Source organism: Equus przewalskii, chromosome X (genome assembly GCF_037783145.1).
Source record: "Equus przewalskii isolate Varuska chromosome X, EquPr2, whole genome shotgun sequence".
NCBI classification, from domain to species: domain Eukaryota; kingdom Metazoa; phylum Chordata; class Mammalia; order Perissodactyla; family Equidae; genus Equus; species Equus przewalskii.
Window position 1 is genome coordinate 37,644,442 of NC_091863.1, and position 15,867 is coordinate 37,660,308.

Below are 15,867 nucleotides of genomic sequence, written 5' to 3' on the forward strand. Positions count from 1 at the left end.
AATGTATACTAATGCAACATGTAAGACAAACATAACAAAAGAAGGGAAGACAAAGGGACCTACACGGTGGCAAGATTTCTACAGTCCACTTAAAATGGTAAAATGTTGATTCTAAATTGACTGTAAAGTATGTATGCTGTAGCCCCTAGAGCAGGCACTGCCAGAATATATTCCTTTCCCGTGATTCTAGAAAAACAAAACAAAAACAAAAGATACAAAGACATATACAAGAAATCAATTATTCAAATAACTCAAAAGAAGGCAGAATATGGGAAACACGAATAACAATACAGGGAATAAACAAAAACAATAATAAAATGACAGGCATAAATTCAAGTCTGTCAATAATTACATTAAACTCAAATAGTCTAAACATACAATTAAAAGACCGAGACTGTGAGAATGAATTAAAAAATATTAATCAACTATATGCTAACAAAAACTTAGTTGAAATATCATAATATCAGTAGACAGGATAAAAGTAAAAGGATGGAAAAAGGTATACCATGTAAACACTGTCCAGAAGAAAGCTGGAGTGGCTATATTTATACCAAACAAAGCAGCCTTCAAAACAAAGACAATTGCCAGGGACAAAGAAGGACATTACAAAAAGACAAAAGGGTCGATTTGCCAAGAAGACATGACAATCCTAAATGTGTTTGTACCCAACAATAGACCATAAAATACATCCAACAAAAACTGCCAGAACTCAAAGGAGAAACAAGTAAATCTAAAGTAAAAGTTGGAAGCTTCAACATCTCTCTCTCAATAAAACATAAAGAAGGTAGACAGAAAATACCACCAAGCAAGTGAATCTCATATTTACAAAACATTCTAGTGAAAAGCAGAATATGCATTCTTTTAAAGCACATATAAAACATTCACCAAGATAGACCATACCCTGAAGTATAAAACTTTAACAAATTTAGAAGAATTGAAATAACACAAAGTATGATCACAATGTTTAAACTAGAAATCAACAATAAAGAGAGAAGAGGAAAATTTTCAAATACTTGGAAATTATAGAACATACTTCTAAATTACGTATGGGTCAAAGAGAAAGTCTCAAGTGAAAGAGAATTTTGAATTGAACAAAATAAAAATACAATATATCAAAATGTGTGTGATGCAGTTAAAATGGTGCTTATAGGGGGAATTTGTAAAGTTAAATATTTATATTAGAAAAAAAGAAAGGTCTTTAATCAATAATCTAAGCTTCTATCTGCAGAAACTAGAAAATGAAGAACAAAATACACCCAAAGCAAGAAGGAAGGAAATAACAAAGATAAGAGCAGAAATAAATGAAATTGAAAGCAAAAAGAAAAAAATCCACGAAAACAAAAGCTAGTTTTTTGAAAATATCAATAAAATTGTTAAGCCTCTAGCAAGACTGACAAAGGGAAAACAAGAGAAAGAGAAAGAAAATACAACCTACTAATACCAGGAGTGAAAGAGCGGTATCACTTACAGATCCCATTGACATTAAAAGGATGATAAGGGAATATTATGAACAATCCCACATACATAAATTTGACAACTAATATTGCTACTATTTTTTGATGAATTTTTAAAATCTATGTTCATGAGGGATATTGATCCGTGTGTGTGTGTGTGTGTGTGTGTTTTTTTTTTACCATCTTTGGTATCAGAGTAATGCTGGCCTCATAAAATAAGTTGGAAGTTTTCCCTCTTCTCCTGAAAAATATTGTCTAAATTGGTGTTGCTTTTTCCTTAAATGTTTATTAGAATTTACCAGCCAAACTGTCTGGGTCTGGAGATTTCTTTTTCAGAAGGTTTTTACCAATGCATCCAATTTTATTAATGATTATATGACTATTCAGGTTATGGATTTCATCTCAGGTGAGTTTTGGTAGGTTGTAGTTTTTTTCAAAAATTGGTGTAAGAAGTTCTTGTTGAATTCTCAAGTTTGATTCCCCGTCAATTAAAGAAGAGACAGTTTGAGCCAGGATCCTCCAGAGTGTCAGTTTCTTCTTGGCTGTAATCAGACAGAGGTAGGGGAAAGGGGGAAGGAGGATTTTACAGGGGGCTCAGGGGAGTGTGCTGTCAGGGTAAATTTCAGGCTCCTCACTTCTGAGATTGGCCTGTCAGATACCACTGTAGTTACTGTAGTCACCCAAATCCCTATTACCTGGGCAGGGCAGAGGATTTCAAATGTTATTCTATGAAGTAGCTGGGAATTGTGAGGCTGGAGTTGGGGTTAAGGGGTGGGAAGTAGGTATGGGGGTGGCATCAGGTGTAAGAGTAAAGCTGTTCAGGGAAGACCACAGGGTCCCCACTCCCTCTCTCACCAGAGCAACTGCCCTCTGAACCAACCTTCGGAGATTCCTCCATCTCACATGCAGCAAATACCCAGACACAGGTTAACTGCCAACATGGCTTCTGCCCATGCATAATGGGCAGTCTTTTTAATTCTTTTCTTATTTTGAAGAGAATTCAGCTGCTAGAGAAAAAATTTTGCAAAACATTGCCCTCAGATGTCCCAAAGGAGGTGACTCGGATTCTGGCATGGGCTCCTTGGGAAGGCAATGGGCCAGTCATCCCCAGCAAGGCAGGGCACTTCGTTGGAGTCAGCCTGGGTTTGGAAACAAAGTCGTGGCTTCCAACTGACTGGCTGCAATTCTTCCTCCATTTAGTCAGACACAAACTGAGACTCCTAAAGCTGAAAGCAACCTCATGACTCTCCCTGCCCGTGCCTTTACTTCACAGATGAGGAGACTGTGGTAGCATACCTTCTTGAGGCAAGAATGGGACTGGAGCCCAAGTTCCAGGGTCCCAGCACAATGCTCTTTACACTACACAAAAAAACAAGTATTGATTGGACAGCTACTACATATGTGAGGCAACGTGACAACAGTTCCTGTCATCGTGGAATTCAAACTCCACTGGGGAATATAGACATTAAACAATTACAGAGAGAACTATAATGGAAATGAGTGTCAAGTTATTAAGGAGAAATGCAAGGAGTATAAATATGTTGCCTTAAAAACTCTTCCCAAGACACAACCAACCACCACCAGCACCACAGTCATAGTGGTCCCTATGGAAAAGTTTCACCTTGGAAAATTGGGGAATTATCATGTGATCTTTCGGTGATTAAGTGAAATTTCATCTTAAGTCTGCAACACAGAGAGTGCTTTTGTCCTACATCTGCAGTACCATGTCATATGGGTACATGGAGGAGAATGTCATATTAGTATACTAAGGAGCTAGACAAAAGAGTGGACATTGAAAGACGTCATGATTCTAGCCATGGACGCTTTGTTGGACCAGCACGAAGGAGCCACTGTGAGGTGACTAAAGCCAAGCGTGATCCAGATGCTGCAGGAGGGGTAGCCCTGGAGCCATGCAGGCCCTGAAACAGGCTCCAGCAACAGCACGAAATATTCCAGAGAGCAAGAGCTCTCTGAGGAGTAAACCAGGTAGTTCTGCAGAGCAGAGAATGAAGCTAGGATTCTATGTTTCAGCACCCTGACAGTGAAGAAAGGACATGACGACACATGCACAGACAAAGCTAACAGTTTTATCTCACAATCTGATAAATATACCACTTTTAATGGGAAACTTCTATGAAAGTTTGACAAGTTATTCTTTTGGGAATTGTTCCCCCCCCCCAACTGGCACTCTCATGATGGAAGCATTTAAAGCGTCTCTGATTTTCCCCTACACTTTCAAGGGATAAACACAATCATGGAACCTGAGACTTGAGGTGAAAGTGGCCATCATTTAAGCTTTGTGGATGGCAAATTACCACATGGGAGGGTTTAATAAAACTGTAGTCCATGAACTGATTATTCTCTATTATTTAATAAGAGGTCAGGCTCTTTTAACCCTAACAATCAATAGAACAAAAAATAGGTATGCAGTTCTATATGAAGCATAGAGCCTTCTAGAAGAAAAAATAAAGTCAAGTCACCTACCAGGTGGCTGAGATAACTACTAAATGAGATTTTCCCAGAAGCTTCTAAACCACATTGAAAAGTAGGGTAAACTGAACAAATAGTTTGGGACAGAAAAACAGGAGTACCTGTCAGAGATTGTCACCACAGTGGGTAGGGTTCAGGCCACACTAGGATCAAACAGGTGTCTGACCACCTGCATGGGCTCTCTGCTTGTCATTTCAAAACCTCTCAAGGTGCTTATTTTGATTAAAGGTATGGAAATCAAGACTTTTAAAATGTTCTTTATGTATTTAACTTAAAACTCACATTTATACCAGCCAACTCTTAGGGGGCAGAAATAATTTATCATCATTACAACAGGGTGTAAGAGTCTAAAACAGCAGCTACCACAAAGGCTTAATGGAATCTCTCTCCTTGAAAATTATTAATAATAGAATGGTTTAGTTCACATCTCCCCCAGACTTCAGGAGCTGGCTAAGTAACCTCAGAAGTACCCTGTTAGTTCAGTAATTCTGTGAATCAATGGAAAAATGACAACCATTAATCTTGGGCTCTATGTTTCAATGCCTTGATAGTTAAGAAAGGACAAGATGAAATATGTACAGAAAAAGCTTCCAGTTTTATCTTAGGACTTGATAAAAATAACACTTATTTTTATATACATTCACTGCTGTATGCAGAGCGCCTAGTACAGAATCTGGCACATAGTGGGACCTCAAAAAATGTTTTTGAATAAATATACAACGTCATTAGACAAAAATTCTGCAAAACTAAAAATATATGCCTTGAAAAATCGCTGTTTTCTTATTCATACTGATAGACAAGTAAGAAAGGAAATATCAAACCAGCCATCCATTTCGTTATTTTTTTCTTGATATGGTATGGTGAAGTCAGAAAAGTGAGGATAATGCATATCCTTTATTGTTTACTAGTTCTGTGATCTTGGACAAATGACTTGAAAGCCTCTCAAGTATCTTCTGGCCGCATATCTAAAATAAGGCTAATAATCTCTTCCTCACAGTATCACAGTAAGGATTAAATGTGGCCATACTGTTTCAGAGCCTGGCACACAACAGGTGTTCATCAAATGAAGACCCATGAGAGAGTATGAGAAAATCTCCCATATTCTCCTTTGACCTCAAACATGGATCTTGTGTAGAGGTTGGTATCATCCATGTCACTTTCTGAGTTTCTTTCCAAAGAAACAAGTCCTTCACTCATTACAACAAGAATCCTCTACCCTGGCTGCAGATCGGAAACCCAGGGGAGCTTTCTAGCCAGGTGACCTACTCACTCTGACTCTCCAGTGGTGAGTGGGAGGACAGACCTGCCTGGTGGGGTCCTCCATTTGGCCCTGAGACCCTAGGTCCTGTGCCCTCCAGGAGCCCAGGTACATGGGAACAGAGGGGCACCAAAAAGGAAGCAGTCCCGACCCAGGAAGCATGATGCTTCAGAGGTGGGTTAAAGGCAGGCACAGCACAGAGAGTACCAGGGAAGGATGGTGGGCCCGAATTAGGAGCACGTGACCTCTTCCTCAGAGAAGCATCCTTAATTTAACCAGCAAATAACAGGCCATTTGGAAATGGCTTCTACAAGCTGTGATTTGACAGAAACTTTGAGTGAATTTATACTGAAGCTTTCCAAAAAGCAGATCTGAAATTGGCTGCTTAATTTGGCCTAAACCATAACATATGGATAGATCTAAATGCTGCTGAAAGCTTCCATTTTAAAAGCAACATATGTATTTTTTCAATGCAAGTTTAACATTTTTTAAAAAATCATAAGTGATGTAATCAGAAGGTCAATACTCACCAAGTATTTCTCTTCAAGAGGGCACCAATCAAGCAGAAGTTGTTCTTATCTTTACCTCCTAGATAAGCCATATGCTACTTTAGTTCTCTGTATAACTTCAAGGATGCTGAAACACTTTGGGGACTCAGTTTCTCCATCTGTTTAAAAAAAGCAGGAAGGAATGGATCTAGCTAACTCTAAAACACTATGCTTCTCTTCTGAAAACAGCAATCATTGTTTACTTCCTTCTAGGCCAGGTATTTTATTACCAAATATGCATATCTTTTAACACGTGGTTCCTGAGACGAGTAAGAGGGACCAGGGTTTAAAACGCGTTAATGCAGGCTTAAAGGAAAATTTCCTAGACATGTTGTTCACCCCACAACAGGGCAAACCATATTCCCCCTTTTCTTTTAATTAAATTTCCATAACTCCATCTCCCAGATGCCACACACCGCTCATATTAGCCAAGTCTCATTTAAGATAGAATAAATCTATTTATAGGCTGGGAACTCTCTTGCTAAGTATGTGGTTGTTATAATCACTTAAGATGAGCACAGTACTGAATCAATAGCTTACCTGGGACCCAGTGCTGCATGTTAATCTCAACACCCTGGCTTAGCCCATAGCTAGGAATGCAAGATGTAGATAAAGAAAATTCAAAGCTTAAAAGAGTGCTCTGATTTAGTATTGATGATAGAAGCAGCACACATATCTCTGTGATACATAAAATTATAATCAAGTTAACATACCAGCAAAGGCCTCGTTTTGTAACCTTCTCAAATAATAATGGAGGGGAAGTCAGGAAAACAAAGTGTGGCCAAGACTAGTCTATTTTAAAAGCATGAGATATTTAGAGTACATGGAGAAAAATAAATTTTTCATAAATTCCAATACAGAGAAAACCTTAGGATTCATTAAACACTGCACAGACTCTTTCATAGGCCTTAAATCTGACAATAGTACATGCTCTGGGAACCCAACGTAGCTATAGAATATTCAACATTTATTAAGCACTAAGAACTGTACAGAGTACACAAACAAAGAGACCACTCGCTCGCAGAACACAAGGATTCAAAAGCACATAACAATGACCAACCTAGGGAACAGTTTAACAGTTCCATTCATTACAACAGCCTGGTTCCATAACTACCTGAAGGTCCTTGGTTTGCAACGATCAAAGTCCATTTTTAAAAACTGGAGAACTATCACTGTAGCCAAAGGTTAACAAAGTACCAATGTTGAGAGCCAATAAAAGAAAATTAATTAGGAATAAGTGGGTTTGTATAAAGCGTCTACAAAGTGAAACTTCATCTCTCAGTATTTCTAAGGGGAGCATGAACCCTCCTTTCTCACTCCAACTCATTTCTTTGCACCATAATACTATGCACAAAATGTCCAACTTCTACCATTTTGAAGGGGTTCTCCTAAAAAGGACAAAGAAAATTTTAATTATAAACAACTGCAAGAAAAAGAACCAATAAAACTTTTTGCACTTACTATAAAAGAAGAAATATGCAAAAGGAGCCAAAATGTTATTAAAAATGCTTCATGATAGGGCTGACTCAGTGGTGCAGCAATTAAGTTCGCACATTCCGCTTTGGAGACCCAGAGTTCATCGGTTTGGATCCTGGGTGCAGACCTAAGTAGTGCTTGTCAAGCCACGCTGTGGCAGGCGTCCCACATATAAAAGCAGAGGAAGATGGGCATGGATGTTAGCTCAAGGCCAGTCTTCCTCAGCAAAAAAAAGAGGAGGATTGGTGGCATATGTTAGCTCAGGGCTAATGTTCCTCAAAAAAAAAAAAAAAATGCTTAATGACAAACTCAAGTTGTCAAAAAAAAATACAGAGGTTTATGAAAAACAATCACAATCCTGCTAAACAATACTGTATAAATTATCTTTTAATGTAAAAATTATTTCTTAAGGGTCCAGTCTCAAATGAACATATAGATATAAAAATTTCTAGAAGTATACAGCTGAATAGGCAAATTCTTTATTTCTCCCATTTCCTTCAGAATGTGTTCACATAGCTCTAAAGAAGTTCAATTCACAAGATATAATATGATCTAGTATATTGTATAAATGGATTCATTTTAAAAGCCTCCTTTCATTCACAGGGCTGAAAAATGCTTGCTTCCTGTGTTCCAGAGGAGACCATATTTATAATGAGCAGTTTTCATGAGATTTACTTTGTGTGTTTCTCATGTGATTAGACACTGGCAGGGCCACCTCCAGTGTGGGTAGCAACTGAACAGCAGCAAAATGCTCACTTGCTCGAATGCTCACAAGCCTAAAATGATAAGTCCTTGGCCTCCAGTTATTACGTTTCCAAGGCTTTGGTTAAGTTTCATGCATTATACCTGAAAGGACTAATAGCTAGCAGCCACAAATATACGAATAAATATTACACACTAATTTATTTCTGTCAGCAAAGAGGGCACCAGTTGAGAGAAAACTTAAAGTATCTCCTCCCCTCTCCCCCCTAGTGGCCCAGTGGGTTGCCTGGGGTCCAGGAAACGAAAGGATGAAAGGAAAGAGAGGAGAAGGGCTCCTAATAGTAGGTGAGAAACCTGAAAGACTGATTTCTCTACTTCTTTAGGTTGCCTTAAAGGCAAGTAATTCTATTCTGTTTGTTTCAACTCTCAAATAATTTTACCTATGCACCTAGGTAAAGACAGAAATTAAAATGTACTGAGAAAAAAATGTAGAAGGCCCAATTACACAATTCATGAAAAAGTAACACGTGTATCTCTCAGTCAAGAGAAGCATTCTGGGAAAGGAGACAGGCTGACATTCCAAAGGCCCACAGCCTCTGCAACTTGGGCTCTTTATGGGTGGACCACAGCGCAAAAGCCTGCTGGCATCTTGGAAAGAGCATATCCGCCCTTCCCTCACGCCAACATCAACCTGATGATGAGTTTTCCGAATAGGGGGTCTCTGTTGGCCAAGGGAGACCCTCACTGCATCGTTCCTCTTTGTTGGGAAGGCAGTTTCATTTCATGTAGTATCACCACATTGGAGTTGATTTGGGAAAGGTGGGTGTGGAGCAACACTAAAAGAAAATGTTATATCCTCTGTGGAAATTCCAGGCCTTTCCACTGCTTTCAGGTATAGCAGAGTTCACTGTGGTCATCAGAGTCAGGGGATACTCACACAGTACAAAAGGTAATATTCTGGGTAATGAAGCCATAAACCAATAAAATAAGCCACAGACTGTGTCTCTCCAATTTGTTATTCTCATCTTTCATATACAGTATCTTCTAAATGTAATCATGATTCTTCAAACCATTATATTAAGTGGGGGCAAAAATTGATGTTGTTTAAGGACCAAAGTTATTTGTATTTTTTAAAATAACTTGTAATAGAAGTATTTGTTTCTATATACAAAGCAGCAAAAAGTTAGTTTAGAACTCTTAGAATAGATAGTTCAAACTTAATTTTTTTAAAAACGAGATAAATATGATGTTTAAAAGTGACAAATATTTTGAGAGCATTTCAAAGCATTTAAGACATCAATTTTTAAAGAATAAAACATCTGATTTATTAGTATAATTTTAGAAGATTTGTCTTTCATTTTAAAATTTAAGTTACTGTCATAATAAAAAATGTTGGCAAATGACATTTACTTTTCAATTGCTGTGTCATTTCTCGTCCTTTTTTCTACCTGCCAGTGTGCTGAGACTGCTGTTCAAGCTAAGGCAAAATATGAAACTCTCCTATGGCTCAATTTCCTTTTAAGTAAAATGAGAAAATTGTCAAAGATTAGTTCCTGTCTCTCACTACTTTTCAAAACAAGTAAAACTTATAAAGAACTTTGCAAATATAAAAAACTATTTGAAAAAGTTTGAGGGGGAAATGAAATGTACAAGCAGAATAAATATTTCCAGATCAAAATTCTTATAACTACCTTTTAACGTTTCAAGTCTCCTATAGTATCAAATGTATTTTACGACCACCACAATCCCTAGAGAAATATTTTTAATAAACACTGTTCGAACTGAGGAACTGTCTCAGATTGGAGACCAAAGGAGACATGATGACTAAAAGCGCTGTGGGATCCTGGATGAGATCCTGGAACAGGAAAAGGACATAAGTGGAAAAACTGGTGAAATCCGAATAAAGTCTGGAGTTTAGTTAGTACTTTTGTACCAATGTTAATTTCCTGATCTTGATAGGTGTACCACGGTTAATACAAGATTGAGGAAGCCGGGTGATGGGTATATAAGAACTCTCTCATATTATTTTTGCAACTCTTCCGCAAATGTAAAATTCGTTCAAAATAAAAAGTTAAAATCCTTGAGAAAGAAAATCAATTGGTATGTTTTATTAAAAACTGAAATCTTCTAAAATAGTGTTTAATGTAATATGTATGATTTGATTCTACTAGTGAAATGATTCCACTAGATGGCACCCTATTTTCTTCACAGACCAGAGACACCTCTTTTCATATATCTATCATCCATCACCTGATACAAATTTTTCTTGAGCCTATTTTATAGCTCCAACAGGCACCATCTCTTTGTATAACAGATTCTATGATGTGACTCTCATGGCATAAAACAATGTTTGCTTTCTTTTCTGGAAATGCCTCCTTTTAGGAGACAAGCTTCATTATCATTCCAGAATTTTAAGTAAGGTTTATGAATTCAGTCATTCAACATATTAATCGAACCCTTACTTTGTGTCACAGCATCTCACAGTCTGAGGCAACCCATGTTCTTTAGAGGGGACCTACATTAAAAACTTCCCATCCTCCTGAACACTAGAAAACTACATAAGACCCGGACAGCAACTTTCAGCAAGGAGTGAACAAACGCTTTCCACTGTGTTTTCATGACTCTGATGATGCTCAACACCCTATTGATATTTACTGTTCAAATGAAGGGTTAGCTATTCAATAACTTCTACATTCCTTTTTTATGTCAAAGTTAAAAACCTAGGTTCTTTTTTAAGTTAAAACCAAATAGCTAAGAGGCTACCAGTTCCAATATGGTTTGGCTTCTGCACTCCAATCTTATTTATCTGCAGCATTTCCTGGTCCATTCAATAACTTCCTTGTGAAACATTCCTGTCATCCATGCTCCTTGGCTGGCCACTGCTCTCTGCTGAGAAGCTCTAATTAACCCAAGACACTGAGTTTCATTGCATTCTGAAGTTTCACTTTAGGAAAGATATTTAAAATATCACTAATGTGAATTTTTTTAAAAAAAGAAAGATTAAACTTGTTTGGGGGTACTTATAGGTCAAAATGAAAACAGAGCCATGCTAACTTATTTCCAAAGTTCTAAACATAGATAAGATTGGAAAACATTCGGTCTCTGAATTTTAGAGAATAAGCACTTACAGTATTTCAGAATGAACTGGAAACAGTGATTCTACGGAAGAAAGACATGCTATAATCTTTCATTTTTAAAAAGATAGCATCTATGTTTATGAAAAGAATGGCTGGTCAGTTTTTATATTTTTATGCCATGATCAGAAACAAAAACTAAGAAAATAAATTCAAATAAACCTTTTGTGTTTCCAGTTCACAGACATCACCACCAACCCTTCTTTACTCAATTGATTGTTCTCGCTTACCACTGGACACCTATTGGCATTTCTTCAACGCAAAACCACAAGCAAGCTCATCTGCCAAGAATTCCCCCCAGGAAGCAAGTGGAAAGGAAGCCATACTTGAAAGAACTCGATCTAACTTCCCCAAGATGAATCCTTTAGATAAAGGAGAAACAGAAGTTTGTAGGGGTTAACTGAACTACTTCCAAATTTCCCAGAGGGAATCCTTACTTGTGACCAATTCAGCTGCCTTTTGTATTATAGCAACCTTTAAATAGCTCTCCTTCTACTTATATGCCTTCTAAATTCACTATTGTTACTCATTATGAGTTCACTGGTATTAGTCAGCACAAGTCCGTTAGTCACTATATTTTTTAAACCACCAACTCCCCCCGATTTTCTGGTTTTCCTTTCCCTTTGGTATTTTGCAACATTTAAGATGAGTAACATACACAAGAAATGCTGCTGGACCTTTCTTGTTTGTGATTTAAACAGTGACCATATCCCATTAATAAAAGGAGTACAACTCTTCATGGCCACAGTCTTCTCATGAAAAGGTGACAGCATCTGTGTTTAAACCTTTGGATTAAAAATTTATTCCACATATGTTGTTTGACCATCATTCCTCATAAACTTATTTAGAAATAGCTCACACAAATTCTTTATTCAAACAATAAATTGGTAAATGGATACTATTCTTTTGACAAAAAGGCCCTAGTCTAGTATGATTTCTGATAATCACAGGTGAGGAATGGAAAACAATCCAGGAAACTATGAACTGTGCTGGTCTTTGAAAATTTTCTGTCAATTAAGCCCCGACATAACTGCCCCAACTTATCTTTTCAACCTTATCCTCCAAGACTTCCCCAAATCTGCCATCAATTCTTGCTGGATTGAAGGAAAAAGCATCTCTGCTGTGAGCAATCCACAGGGACCTTCAAAGACCTCTCCCCTTCCTCTCTCCCTCTACACCCAACCACCTCAAAGCAGACGCTCCTTCTCTAACCACTGCAGCTGCCAGCCACTGCCTGCTCTCTGAACTCGACTACACTTACCATCCTAACCCTTCTTGACTTATCACATACTTACATCTTCTTCTCCCAAGTAAACAGTACACTCCTAGAGAGTCTATCCTTAAGGCTCTCTGTTTTACCTACACCACCCGGCATTTGGATGCACACACTAAATATTTGCAAAACCAAATCTCTTCCATTTCTCCCCTTTAAAAGACAGGACATCACACAGACCCAGAGCAAATTCTTGTTCTACCCAAGTTTGAGGTTTCTTTTCCATCATTCAAGCAGCTTGGCAGAGCAGTGGTGTACAGACAACTGAAACAAATAATGCAAGTAAGGATTCCCAAGTGAAGCAATAATTAAAAAAATCAACATCTGCGTCTCCCCATTTTCATAATGAGCATGCCAAATGTGCCCTTCATAATACTAAAGTAATCTACCACTTCATAGGGACCTTTAACTCCACATGGACACACAACCATCATGAGCTGCCATGAAATTGTCTATCTGGACTTTATGGGATGGCTACACCGAATGGAGGGAGAGTTCTTGTTTGTTATGAAATATTATAACTAGACTGCTTTGCCTTGAATTTCTTTAAAAAAGGAAAGGTGGAAGAAAGTGGTTGCCAACATGCAAATGGCAAAAGTGAGAGTCACTTTTTAGGTAGCCCTTCACTTGTAGATCTTAAAAAAGTCTTCACCAATCAACTGCCTTACTTTTTCCTCTCTCCTATGTGTGTAGGGAAGGGGAGGAAGGAAAAAGAACCAAGAGAAGGGCCAGGGGTGGTAAAGGAACAAACTTCATGTTACAGTGAACATAATCTTTCCAAGATGCTCATCATATGCTATCGTTCTCAACTACTTTCAAAACTGTACTTTTAAATAATTTATAGAAATTCTGTGACTAGCCAGAAATTTGGTTTGGTAAAAAAGAAAACGTTTGGGGCCAGCCTGGTGACACAGTGATTAAGTTTGCACACTCCACTGTGGTGGCCTGGGGTTTGCAGGTTTGGATCCCGGGCGTGGACCTAGCACCACGTGTCAAGCCACACTGCAGTGGCATCCCACATAAAAGAGAAGAAGATTGGCACAGATGTTAGCTCAATGACAATCTTCCTCAAGCTAAAAGAAGATTGGCAACAGATGTTAGCTCAGGGCCAATCTTCCTCACAAAAAAAAGAAAAGGAAAAGTTTGATTTTGCAAAAATCCGACAAAATGATAGAAAACATGGCACTCTACAAATAAGAGCTGTGCATTTCCCTGTATGTAAATTTTACCTCAAAAGAAAAAAAATTGAAAAATACTAAAACTACAATGCAGAAGCTTTTAGGGGTGAGTGGGTTTTTTTAATGCATCAGAAAACAAGATGGGTTAATGGATGGCTGCATGAACAACTAGATGGCTAGATACTTGATAAAGCAAATATCTTAAAATGCTAGTAATCTAGGTGATAGGCATATGTGTGTTCACTATAAAATTCTTTCAACTTTGCTGTAGACTTGGAGATTGTCACTAAAAATGTTAGGGGAGGAGGCCAGCCCCATGGCTGAGTGGTTAAGTTCACGTGCTCCACTTCGGCAGCCCAGGGTTTGCTGATTCAGATCCTGGGCACAGACCTACACACTGCTCTACGAGCCATGCTGTGACGGCATCCCACGTAGAAAAACTAGAAGGACCTACAACTAGAATATACAACTATGTACTATGGCTTTGGGGAGAAAAAGAAACAAAAAGAGGAAGATTGGCAACAGATGTTAGCTCAGGGCCAATCTTAAAAAAAAATGTTAGGGGACAAAATCAACAGTGTAAACATCTTTTTAAGCCATCCACACACACACACACACAACAACAACAACAACAACTTACTAAAAATCTTTTTAAACATTTCTTCTTGCCTCCAAACTGGCACCCACAAAGTAGGAAGTCCTTGGCTTCCATCTGCCTCCTAAAGCAGCTCCCTTACTGTGGGGGACAGATTTGTCAGGGCCCTCACCTGACTCATGCCTGAGACTCAGCTGACCGCCCTGCTACTTGGCAGGGCTTAAATGTGCACCTCCTCCCCAGCATTCTGTCGCAGGAGGCAGGACAGAACCAGCTGTCACTGCCGTAGAACTGTGCACCTGGTCCTTAGCCCTCCCTGTGCACCCCAGTCTCAGACTCAGTCACTGAAGAGCCAGAGGGTCTGGGGTCTCCAGGGGGCCACATTCCAAGCACACAAGCACTTCCCCAGACACCTTAGGTTTCTCCGTAAGCCTTTGGGCATGTCCCTAAGCTTTTCTCCTCCTCACCCACCCAGCAGCACCCTGCCTAGCATTCCTAAGAGGAAATCAAAGAAGTCAAAAAAGGCAAGGTACCTCCAGAGCCCCCTGAGCCCAGGCAGAACAGGGACATTTTCAATGATAGAGTGGAGACCACACACCCTATGTTTAGGCCCATCAACCTGCAGGGAAAAGAAAAGGAGGGGCTCCCACCCTCTGCTGCTCCTCACCCTTAGCCAAGAATAATAAAAGGGGCAAGGAGGGGAAAAGGCTCCTTCTCACAGCTTTTACCTGCCAAACACAGGCAACTGCTGATACTGCAGCATCTGCGAGGACAGGGGCCCCAGCCACTATCCAAATCAGGCCTCCCCATCTGCCTCATTATTTTGCTCATAGGAAGAATCAAATTTTTTTTTAAAAGTGAAAGTAACTACATGAGTCAGTCTCCCAGACCATGTGTTCTTTCAAGTCAAACCTTTGTCTTTTGGTCCTCTGGCAACATTTAGACTAAATCTAGACTACAGAGCGTATTGCTTGTGTGGTTTTGCTTTAGCCAGAGTTGCTTCAACTGAGTTGGGGCTGGAATCTACATAGAAGCTGATCTGTGAGAAAAATCCAGAATCCAACGAGAAAACCCAGTACTAACCCTAATGATCTTTTTTTTTTTTTAAGATTTTATTTTTCCTTCTTCTCCCCAAAGCCCCCTGGTACATAGTTGTACATATTTTTAGTTGCAGGTCCTTCTAGTTGTGGCATGTGGGACGCCACCTCATGGCCTGATGAGCGGTGCCAGGTCCACGCCCAAGATCCGAACCTGCGAAACCCTGAGCTGCTGAAGCAGAGCGTGTGAACTTAACCACTCGGCCACAGGGACGGCCCCACCTAATGATCTTATAGGTCATCCATCCTTTCACTACTACAAGAGCTCCCTTCCCGCCCTGCCCCTTTTCACTTATCTCTTCCTTCTAGACGTTTGAGCGAAGCACAGACAACTTGAGGAGAAAATGCCACCATTTACCACGCTCTCTAGCAAGCACTTGGGCACACGCCCCTGTCCATGCAGGCAGGACCACAGGGCTCCCAGCTCCAGCAACTCCAGTGTCCTGTCTTCTGGCACACTGTCCCCTAAGGGGACAGTCTGAGGGACTATAATTCTACGAGGTGTGCGTGGGGACCAAGGGCAGGGATCTCGTGTGAACTTAAACCACACATACTAGAATTTCAGTTGAGGAAATTCCAAGTTTTGCAAGTATGAAAGTCTGATATTAAATATCACAAACAAAAATTCTATTTCTTAGCATATGTGACGGATTTTATTTCTA

At 39.2% G+C, this 15,867-nt stretch overlaps 1 protein-coding gene across 1 annotated transcript in view; it reads right to left on the minus strand.

Annotated features, from left to right (window-relative positions):
* Positions 1-15,867, minus strand: part of LOC103564763 (uncharacterized) — a 95,455-nt gene that overhangs the window by 45,064 nt on the left and 34,524 nt on the right. The window contains exon 4 of the mRNA XM_070603358.1: positions 5,733-5,869. The gene's annotated coding sequence lies outside the window, so the exon portion shown is untranslated. The remainder of the gene's footprint in view (positions 1-5,732; positions 5,870-15,867) is intronic.